This window comes from Mytilus californianus, unplaced genomic scaffold (genome assembly GCF_021869535.1).
Source record: "Mytilus californianus isolate M0D057914Y unplaced genomic scaffold, xbMytCali1.0.p SCAF_5, whole genome shotgun sequence".
Lineage (NCBI taxonomy): Eukaryota > Metazoa > Mollusca > Bivalvia > Mytilida > Mytilidae > Mytilus > Mytilus californianus.
Genome location: NW_026262701.1, coordinates 98,873,535 through 98,885,740, shown reverse-complemented (window position 1 = coordinate 98,885,740; position 12,206 = coordinate 98,873,535).

Sequence of the window (12,206 nt, the reverse complement as noted above, 5' to 3'; positions counted from 1 at the left end):
CTAGCGATCCGGCTTCACGGAAGGTATTGACGAGTAACCGTCGCAGTTATAATTTGTCACACGCAATTCCGAATGAAAGTGGTCGGTTGAATTATGTTTTCGGGTGCGTCAATCCTACTCCTTGAAAAACAATTATTTCCAATTCCACTTTAGCTTGGAGCTTACGAACCCAATACTACCAGACGTGAATGTGTATTTATAAATCCCGCACAGCCGACAAATGGACATGAAGATGTATTTATACATCCCGCACAGCAAACAGACTTGAACGCGTATCTATATTTCCCGCACAGCCAAACGGACATGAACGTCTATTTATATTACCGTACATCCTAACGGACGTGAACATCAATTTATCCATTCCACAAGGTCAAACGGACATGCACGTGAAGTTATACATCACACCCAGTCGACAAACGGATATTCTTAGATAAATTCATTGCATTTAAATTTCAACATCAATAAAATGGGTAGCGTGATTTCTAATGAAAAAAATAATCTAAATACCACCAGTATACACCTAAGGTGTCAAATCAATACATATTTCTAATTTAGATTTTTTGAAGAAAAAAGTGAAGAATTTTTAATGAGTCAAAAGGGGTAAAGGTCAACGATAGAATCAGCCAACGACACTAAGATGGCGCTAAGTTGGCAACACACAATCGTCATCAATAGACGTGTGTATCGTCCTGAACATGCATGAAATATTTGCCACTGGACGTTAAGCAACCAACAACCAATCAATCAATAGACATGTGTCTATACAACAGAAACTACCAAAGATATTCTTTCAACACCAAATTCTCAAAATAACAAAAATTATTTTAAAATGACATTAGACAACCATTTACACGAGGGGGTTTAACTAATTTTTTTTAAATGACAACCCTCATCCTTTTAATCTCAATCGATCATATGATTTTTTTAAAAAAGATACAAAGCAAAACCTAATATAGCAAACGGATCGTTCGCAAATGTTAAATACAAACGTTGATTGATATCTTAATTTGACCAGTCACATTATGGATATCATAATTCTATACCATTGGCTAGATCCAAGAAAAAAAAATGAAAATCGAGAAAACATTATTGGGTCGAATGACCAAAGTGAGATTAAAAGTTTCTAAATGTAGCATGTAATTATAGATAATTTATTTTTTCTTTCAAAATAAATGACATGTATCATGCTTTAGTCTCGTATGTTTTTTGTAAGAGTATCAAGTATAATTGTCACTGATAATTGGTCATTAGTCATTTTACCTGTTATAAAATGTTTTGATAGTTGTCACTCCATTTGTTTTTACGTTTGAATGATCCACTTGTAAATCAGTACCAAATACTACAGTGATACGATTTGAAGGACTGTATAATTTCGAATGCTTCTGTGTCACCATCTTTTAAAATAGTTCATATCAATTTCTTCTGAACTTAGAGATTATTGCACTCGTCCCTCGTTTTTTAACACCGAGACTGTTGATCCCATATAAGAGGTTACAACATAAATGAGTCTGCCACCGGCTGGCTCGTTCCAAACATCTATCCCATCCATGCATTTCGATGATGAAATAGATGTGTCGTAGCTTTATTTTTGTGAAGCCTAGGTGGTCGTGTGGTCTAGCGCGTCGGATACAGTGCAGGCGATTTGGTGTCACGAAACTCAGTAGCATGAGTTCGAATCCCGGCGAGGATAGAACAAAAAATTTGCGAAAGCAAATTTACAGATCTAACATTGTTGGGCTGATGTTTAGACGAGTTGTATATACAGAATGTACACAGCCATGTATCACCATCACTGCTGGTGATCCGATGGATAAATCTGTTGTAGAGTAGTCACTGGTTCAGACGTACTTATAAATATAATTATTTCTGTGACTGTGTATCTTGCATTAATTTGTAGGATCCTTTACAATAGATATTTCAGCTGATCTGTAACAGTTACATCTTCATGCCTTATATATCATGTACTGTATTACGACGCTAGATTAAAACTGACGACGGAAAGGTAACACCCGGCCACCGAAAGCTTTATTTTGTGAAGCCTAGGTGGTCGTGTGGTCTAGCGCGTCGGATACAGTGCAGGCGATTTGGTGCCACGATATCTCAGTAGCATGAGTTCGAATCCCGGCGAGGGAAGAACAAAAAATTTGCGAAGGCAAATTTACAGATCTAACATTGTTGGGCTGATGTTTAGACGAGTTGTATATATATATATATATATATATATATACTATTGTACATGCAACAATAAGGTATAATGATTTTAGCGCACAAGACACATGTTTCTTGAATAACATTCCTCACATAAGCTCGATACTAAATGGAGAGCCAACAATATAAAATGATTGGGGAATAATTAACGGAAGGAACATAAACAGAACAAAAGTAACCATCTAAGGCCAAAGCATATCAGAGTTGCAACCTTAGTGTTGGTTAACTTGCATTCAATTTAGAGAATAATTGCCAAAAAAATCATGCCAGTGTCGAAGCATTCGATTTTTTACAAATGATACCCTCGGGTACTGAAAGTCCAACAGCTGATGTACTGACCCATTGTTAATATAGGAAAATGTAAGTTAGGAATTCCCTGTAATTCAAATCTTTATGCACCCGACGTAGGCGACGGGGGCATTAAGTGTTACCCTTGACCGTCCGTCCTTCCGTCTTTCAGTCCGTCCCATTTCGTTGCAAAGCTTCAGCGGGGGCATTCGTCCTCAGACACATTCTTCTTTTATTTTACCCCTAGTTTCAAACGTGAAAAGTATTGAAGTTTGTTACTCTGATAATATTGCCTTTAAAGGAAAAATAAAGAATTCGACCAGAATTCACAGAGACATCTAACAAAAAATTTCGCCCAAACGGTGGAGATAACCAGTGCTTGCAATGTGTGTGGTATAATAATGCTTTCCCCCCGTCCAATTTGAAGGCATAACTGACTATAGATGAAATAGTGTTCCTTTGCTTTTGGGTTTGTCAAGTGCATAATACGGATTTGTCGCAAACATTTAGGGCATACGATACAGTTTCAGGGGAGGTAATGACGTTGCTAACGTAAATTGTTATTTTCGCGACGTCAAACTGTGACTTATCGGGAAAAGATGCAGTTTTCGACTGATTTTTATCATTCAAACTGATTTAACTTGAAAACGAGTTCATGGACCCCTCTTTTTTTAAAGTGACATTTGGTTTGATTACGTATGAAGATTATGTATACCAATTTTCATGAATAAGTCAATAGTGCAATTTTTTTAAATTTCATAAATATACAGCAAAAAATGACGTTATTTTTCTACATTCATGAACATTTGATAAATATGAGTTAATTGTAAAAATAAAATGTACAAATTTATAGAACATTTATATAAAAAAGAAATTTCAAATAATTTAACAAAAAATAGCTTGTGTTTATCTTTTTAAACAAAAAAGTTATGTATTTCTGTCGAAAGGAAAAATACGGCAAATCCGAATTTTGAGGAAATATCTGAAATTTCAACCTCAATTTACTCAAAAGTAGCACATGATGGTATATTGTTTATTTCATATTTGATTTAATCAGGTAAAAAATAGCCTATATGCAAATTTTCATCAAAATTTCAATATGGGATCAAAACTGTATCGTATGCCCTTAATATACTTTATCCTTCTTTCCATTTTAATCGAGGCCAGGTCCCAATAGGTCGACAAATGAAATCTTATAATTACATTTTCACCTTCAACAATAGGCACACAGTTAGATTATTGTTGACCTCTTAGACTAGATGTCTTTTTGATATTATTGTGTCGTTGGATCATTGTTTCTCCACACCTCCTTTCATTTATATAATACCGAATCGTAATATTGCGTCTTATTTTGCAAAAAAAAAAAGAAGAAATTTAACACTTTTCAATACGTTGTCTCTCAATAATTAGACTTGTCCAATATTTGGAAAGATTATTTATTTATATTTCAGAAATACATAATCTAAGACTTGTTAGCGACCTCTCACTGACCAATCGAGATACTAATCAGCCCTGTTAAGAACCCTCGAACACCTGTTTACGTCTGAGATAATTAATTACCTGTCTAGTGGTGCTACCGTAGCACTGGTCAACGTATAAAATATCACACCAGAACAAATAATTATTATCTTTAAACACCTGAGCACTCGACACTTACCAGCCTAAAAGTATCCGTTTTAAGCATTCCATTCGGTCATTTCTTGTACAAGTTATATGAAAATAAGGAGTTATGATATGATTGCCAATATGCACATATTGTCTATCTTTGCACACAATGATTAATCACACTAATGAATTACCGTGCTGATTTCTATGCTTCTAAACTCGTGTTCATGGAGTTAGCTTGAAGTTGAGCTCACAGTTTAAGGCTGTAAAGAATTGTGCGTCATGGGAATATGATAGAATTGACTCTATTCAATGTATTCAGTTAGAAAAATTTCTCACTCATTTAAAGGATAAAAAGTTGTAACTTGGAAGGTATCCGGAGCCATCAGAACAATCCTAACCGCTGATTCAAAGAAGTTGTTTGATTTTGATTATCGTAAGAAAAACATAAGTTTCAGATGAGAAGCGAAAAAATAATGTTTATGTCGGAAATTAATAAAAAAAAAAAAATTCCTGGTTAGAAAGCGTTTTCTTTTTTATTAAAGGAACGTGTTTGTCCCGAGAAATAAAACCTATTGAATATTAAATATTAGAACCAACCACAACTAAGTTAACGTTTATTATTTTAATAAAGCAGATATATGTAAATTGCTCAGAAACGATACATTATGATTTTTGAATCCGAAGGCATAAATGTCTTGATACACCTCATGATCTCAATGATCTTTTGGATCTTGCTATATTTTTCTTGACTTTCCAACTTAGTCTCGTCTCTTCTACTTGGTTATTCCTATAAGCTTAAACAAGAAGTTTCTTTAGCATACCCCCACTCGTAATTCAAAGAAGCGGAAACAGGAAATATGTGTCGTACTAATCCAAAAAGCTGTTACAGTTCGTCACTGTCGAGCTGCTAATTGAATATGAAGTGATTCTGTTCAGTAGTACTTCAATGTGATATACGTGACTGAAATATTACATAATTATATTGAAAAATTCTAAGTATCGACGAACAAAAAGTAGGTAGATCTCAAAAGTGCTCACACATTACAGCCCATAACTGTCACGTCAAGCTGATGACACAATATTAAGTCATTCTTTTAAGCAAGTGACGAAATAGTCTGTTGAAAGAACAGACCGACTCGGTGATTATAATACAGCCGTCATAAAGATTTAGGGTATACAAATTCTCATGTCAGAAATCACAAGTGAAGATATAAACAATTTAGAAGAGTGCTTGAGACAAAGAGAATTTCAACAGAAAATAGTGATTATGCACTTAATTTTCATTTTATTTCGACCTGATCGTCATTTTAAATGTTTAACTTAAACTATGTTTTATTCTTGGGACGGAACGTAAGTTTATGGAAAACCATGAATAAATTTAGTCAACGTTTATGATATGATCTCATATGCTTGATATCTTCTATTTTTTATTAGATATCTTATAAAGTATACGAGATATCTTGAACGTTGAATAAATAGAGAATATCATATGGCTTTATACATGGCTTTTTCAATATCCAACCTGTATCAACCCGAGACGCCAATATAATCCCAAGAGCTCTGCTCGAGGGATTATATTGGTTGAGGGTTGATACAGAATGTGATATTGAAAAGGCCATATCATATACATGTACACTTTATTATATACATGTATCTCAAGTACAACTAATTAAAATGTTTTTTTCACGTGACATGACGTAAAACATATATATAAGGGGTTTGATAAAGCCCTTGTAACTGTGACTGATATCGGTTACGTGACGTCATACAGATTAGGGGTTTGATAAAGTCTTTGCCACCGTGACTTATACCGATATCGTCACGGTGAATGCCTTTTACACATACAATTTACGTGTATTTACTACTATGTATATAATAATTAGAAATACTATTTGCCATATCAATTCGATATTACTCTTTTTCTCTTTTAGTATCAAGTGCATCTATCTCTCAGAAAAAAAGTAATTAACTTTTGATACTCAAAATAAACCAAAACGATATCAACAGGTTATCTTACACATCACTGATGAAAGGAAACTGAATAAATTTTAGAAGTTATCAGTGAAAATTATTACATCTATATTATCTTAAATTTATATGTAATGAGACTTTTGTTAATTAGATTTCTGTAAACATGACAGTTTAATGGTATAGTTATGTGCTGTTTATTAGATGTAAGCGAACGGTAGACAGGCAAAGGAGTCTGGTTTTCTCTAATTGATACCAATTCTGACCCGAGACCAATTAGCAGCGCACTTGTTACAAAATTGAACTATTTAGTTGTGATTTATGGTCAGAAGAAAGGAATTTACATTAGTGATATCAATCGTGTCTTGATAATTACACACCCGGGTATATTTTATGGTATTTAACCAACACCTCTATTTTTAACACTTCTCTTCTTTTAACATGTTTTAACGTACTTAATTTCAAATATATTAACTCTTCAGGGGATATGCTTTAAAATTTGAAATTATAATCTAAGAATAGAAACAACTAGAATCTCAAATCAAGCCATCAACTAATTCAATATAAAATAAACTGTTCAGCTTTAGTAACTGTCAAAATATATATACACTCCTTCATGTTTATAAGTGATTGTAGACATGTTCTAAATGTCATAAAAAATCGACATGCAGCCTACCGTGACCTTATATGTCAAAATATGAAACTTTGCACGGAGCGCACTTGTAAGTATTGAAACAACGAGCACCTACCTGTAAATCATGGTGATATGCGTAATAACGGTAAAATATAGCAGGTTATACACCTGATTAAATAGATTCATGTGAATACTTTCAGATGACATATGGCTGTACGAGGACTTTAAGCCAGAATACCTCACTTTGGCGCTATCATTGGAAGAAAACATCGACGTGCATTGGTTAGATGATGCAACACAGATGCATATTCGGTTCGAGGAACTGGCGAACAGTCTGGTTCAGTGGGCAATCCAGATGCATGCTTAAAAGTTGGCCGAACTCATGTTTGCAGACGATGGTAGGAAAGGTGTGGTAAAACTTTACGATTTCTGCGGTACCATGTTTTGTTGTGTCGAGGTAAAGCTACAGTAAAAAATACCCGAAAGTTTGTTCACATCACAAGCAAATAAAATGCTTTGTGGTATCGAAATAAAAATCTCAAACCTTATCTTCCTGCCAATCATCAATTTAAGGAGGAAAATTTTTCAACATAACAATTATAGGTCACACATCACTTGTGCTACTTGGAACTTGTTAGCGAATTAAAATATTACTTTGTCTACATGAGGAGCAGGATCTGCTTACCCTTCTGGAGCACCTGAGATCATCTCCAGTTTTTGGTGGGGTTCGTGTTGCTCAGTCTTAATCTTTTGTGAACTGTTGTTTGTCTGATGGTCTTTTTATTTTTAACAATGGCGTTGTAAGTTTATTTTCGACTTAGGAGTTTGAATGTCCCTTTGGTATCTCTTTTATCATTGCCTTTATCCTGTCGAACTCTTATATAATGTTTTGGATCGGGCGTGCGCTAGCATCAACTAGCCCTGCAAACCAGCAACTATAGCAGGCATTTTAGTAACCCTAATAATTCTGTCGTTATATTCCGCTGCTCTTCGTTTGCTTCATTCTCAAGTCGAAGAGATCGATTATAGAGAGGGACTGAATTAGTTGTGTTAGCATTCAGCAGGATTTCCAAAGAGGCTTGAATGTTCATTCAATCAATGAGGAAACGTTGCAGAGCTTGCAATAAGAAAACGGTGCATGGTCACAACAAGTATGGAAGTAAACGCTTATTTCGTATATGGCCTGTGGGAATTTGTTTGGTTAGTTTCATACATGTTCATAAAAACTGGCCATCATCGCACTCAAATGTCAACTTCCTGAGTAATGCATGATTTTTTAATTGTAATTGATGAAGTAATTTGCGTTTCCCTTTTTTTTTTAGTTTATTTGATATCATAAAATATAAAAAAAATGGAATATGTTGGTCTTAAATAAGGATTCTGTATACCATTCTTGTTTGTGATTTACATATATGTATATGCGGTTTTTATCCAACGCAATCATAGGTTTGAACGTTGTTTTCAATTTAGACTTATTTATATTTTTTCGTTTGGGCTTGTATTATATTTGCCTTCGGGTTTATATGATCTGTTCATCCTATTTCGACTCTTCAAATTCAAGAGTCTATCCTAAATTGAGGTAAATTGTATGGCCTTCCAAATACCATTTCGATTCCTAACACCACTGAAGAGACATTAATTGTCGAAATCCGGATATGGTGTACAAATTTTTGCACCTCATGTTTGCGGTATACCATCTTTTCCGCAAGTTTATTGTTTTCTGTTTGGTATTAAATTAATAATTAAGATCCATTTTGTTACATCTTGTGATCCGTTTATTTGGCAATCGCCAATGGCAGTCAGCAGGGTTTAAGAACATCCGTTGTTCGACCTGTTAGTCAAATGCGTTTTGTTTAAATACACTTTTTCACTTTTTGGATCTTTTGGAAAATGTTGTTTGTGCTGTATTTAGACCCCTCTACCAAGAAATTTGTTTTGCATGCACACGTATAAAAATTGCGGTTTTTATCCAACGGAATCATAGGTTTGAACGTTGTTTTCAATTTAGACTTATTTATATACATATATATATATATGCAAATACTGAATACCCAGACTTTTAACAGCCACGCCACTGGTACGAAATACACCATATTTTGCAATGCTGCTTGCAAAACTACAAACACTGTGTATCTCCTATAGTGTAAATGTGGTTAACAGTATATTGGTGAGTCAGAACAGCTATTTCACAAACGTATGAACGGCCATCGTAGTGACTATGAATGTAAGCCGGACCACACTAAGACAGATCTCAATCGACTGAATAATACCATCATTGACCACAACACTGCTTGGGAGGAGAGAACCACTCGGGAAAGATTTTGAAATGGGATCAATGAAAATGTGTAGTTCTAATCGCGCAGTGCTATTCATTTGGGTTGTAAAACTAAGCAGTCTCTGTTGTAACTCTTTTACCTACGTCAACTCTGAAATTCTAGATTTATATCAGTTCAAATCGCAAAGTGCTATCCATTTGGGATATATAAATACGCAGCCACAGTTGTAATTACTTAACCTCTGTCAAATTTCAAATTTAAGAATTATACCAGTTCAAATCTAACTACTATTCATTTAGGATGGATAAAAACCACAGTCACAGTTGAAATGACTTAACCTTTGTCAACTTTGAAAATTTTGAATTATACCAGTTCAAATCGAACAATGCTATTCGTTTGGGATGTTTGAATACGCAGCCTCTGTTGTAATCACTTAACCTTCGGCAACTTTAAAATTTTAGAATTATATTAGTTCAAATCGAACAGTGCTATTAATTGAGGATGTATGTCTAAGAAGTCTCTGTTGTAATAACTTAACTTTCGTCCCCTGTGAAGTTTTAGAATTGTACCAGCTCATATCGCACATTACTATTCTTTTGTAATGCATATCTATGCAGTCTCTGTTGTAAATACTTAACCTGCGTCAACTTTGAAATTTTAGAACTATACAAGCGCGGTTCTGTTTCTAATTTGTTTTATTTTCAAGATTGTCTTTCGTAATATCAGAATAAATTGACAAGATTCATTTTACATCATACTGATGAAGGATATCTGTTATCAAAAATGTTTATTGATACTTCTATACTCCTAAAGGAAGAGACCGATTTCATTGAGCCGCAACTCCTCTGAAACCATGCAAAGTCGGAAATATTTGTGATATGACGTATAAATGTAGTGTTTTGTACTTCCTTAATTTGTCTTTGAAACAATCTTTTTTCCACAGAAAACGCCAATTTTTGAGAAAATATCCTATTTCGGAGACCGTTATCGATCCGTGTCTTATACGCTTTCGCGCATGCCCAGTCGACGAACTGCCCGCGAAATCCAAATGAAAGTAAGAAGAAAGGATAGAAAATAGGACAGTTAGGCCTATAAGGATCCTGTATTGTATTTTAAGTGCACCATTTTGCGAAATTAAACGACATCCACCCTTTTTACTCAGGTGCAGAAATATCCAAAAATGAAATGGGCGTAGAACGTGTCGAATTGATCCTCCCCCTTTTTATGTGTAAACACTGGCACCCTTGACACTCTTTGTTTCAACACTTGCCCAATTGTACCACGATTTTGGGCATCTTCTAGTGTATTTAATGTCTCCTGTTGTAATATTGGTGTTCTTTTGTACACTTTTTTAGACATATATATATTAACCTCTGCATGATTCGTGCATTTACATACAGTATAACTTCATCCAAACCTGACCTGAAAGATAGCTGTCATTTTTGTTAAACACTCATACAATGATAGGTTACCAGGTGTGCGATTCAGGCTCCTTTTAGCTTTTTTGGTTCTTTTTCAAAGGAGCATTAGAGTTTGACATTACACTTTGTCTGTTACAAAATGCAGCGTCTTTAAGTTTTAAATTGGCCTTTAGTATCGCAATGATAAGACGCCGTGTGTGTTTTCTAACATTCGTATACGTAATGGAAGATAAAAGAGTAGTTATCTTAATTACAAAACACATGGATTTACTACAGAGGTCGCTAAAAATTACTTCACAAGACATAAGTATCAATTGTCATCAGCATCAGCACATGTTTATAACATTAATGCTTCTTAAATTAAGCAATTTAACTCAATTTTTTACTGCACACAGTTTATAGTGGCTGATCGTCTTCCTAATGTTCGGGAAATTATATACAGGAACTTTACTACATAACATGTATTAAATATTCTATAATAAACAAAACTTTCTAATGATTAATAGTTAAGGTTAGTGTTTTACCGATGTTCAAATCTCGTTAACCGATAAGTAACACAAATCAAGATAGCTAACAAAAACTGAGGGAATCTCATGAACTCCAAAATTGCGAGACCCGATGCGTCGACAGGGTACGCGTCTCCTGCTACGCCTGTATCATCCGCCATTCTAGTTCACACTTAGCCAAAATGTCACAATCGGGAATAGAACATAATCGGTAAAATTAAAAATCAGACGACTATACTGGTATCGAAAGATCTTAGATCGTGAAAACATGTCGTAAGTGAGATGAGACACATCGTATCGGTCTACCAATTCGTGATGGTGACCATAAAAATTATGTAGTGTCGATTTCAGTCATTCTTTTTCATAACTCTGTTTTTGTGTAAGGAGCACACCACTGTTAACGAAGTCCGAATAGTGTGAACATGTACGAGCCTTTCGTATCAACTGAGATATGTAAACGCCATACGACGGAGCAGAGGGTATATTACGTATGAGAAATGGGGAAATTGATAATTGGAAAGCTAAAATCATCACGTTTGTCATAGATTCTAGTTTGAAATCTTTCATCTGTGTCAATATCGAGGAAAAGATCAAAGTGTGTATCAGACTTTCTACTTTCAGTTTTATTCTTAATCTCAAGTTCACTAGGATAAATGAGATGTAAGCACTTATTAAAATGTGGGTTATTGAGCGATAGAACAGCATCAAAATATCTGAAAGTTAAATTAGAGAACTTTGCAAGAGGCTTTTTCTTTTGTCTTTAAGAAGGTTGAAATCTGCTTAATATTAGTATAAAAACAGTCGACCAGTAGTGTTACACAATTCGTACACATTGAAATACCGACCGTCTGCTGAAATATCCATCCAACAAACTCAACAAATATGTTGTTGTTCAATCTTTTTTTTTTATAAAATCAGTATAAAAGTTAATCCAAGCATGATTAGAATCATTCATTTGATTTAAGAGGCTAGACCATACTTCGTAAAAGTAAAGCACTTAGGCGCCAAAAGAATGACAACTTACAAGGAGGTAAAGGCGGTACATAATTTGGAAAGCAGGGTCAGCATGTGCTGACTATTACAGGAAGCCATCTAAGGTAGCCACAGCTGCAGGTTGAATACTTTCGTTTCATCTTTTTGTTTGGTCAGCGTGGTGTCCGTCTTTACTAAACAGATGGTGTTAGTATTCTTAGTGTTCTTGAAATAATTTGGAATTAACGGCATATTTTTGTTAGTCGCTGTTAGATTTATTCAAAACTTGTCAAAACACTCGAAGTGATTTAGAACTGAAAACTTG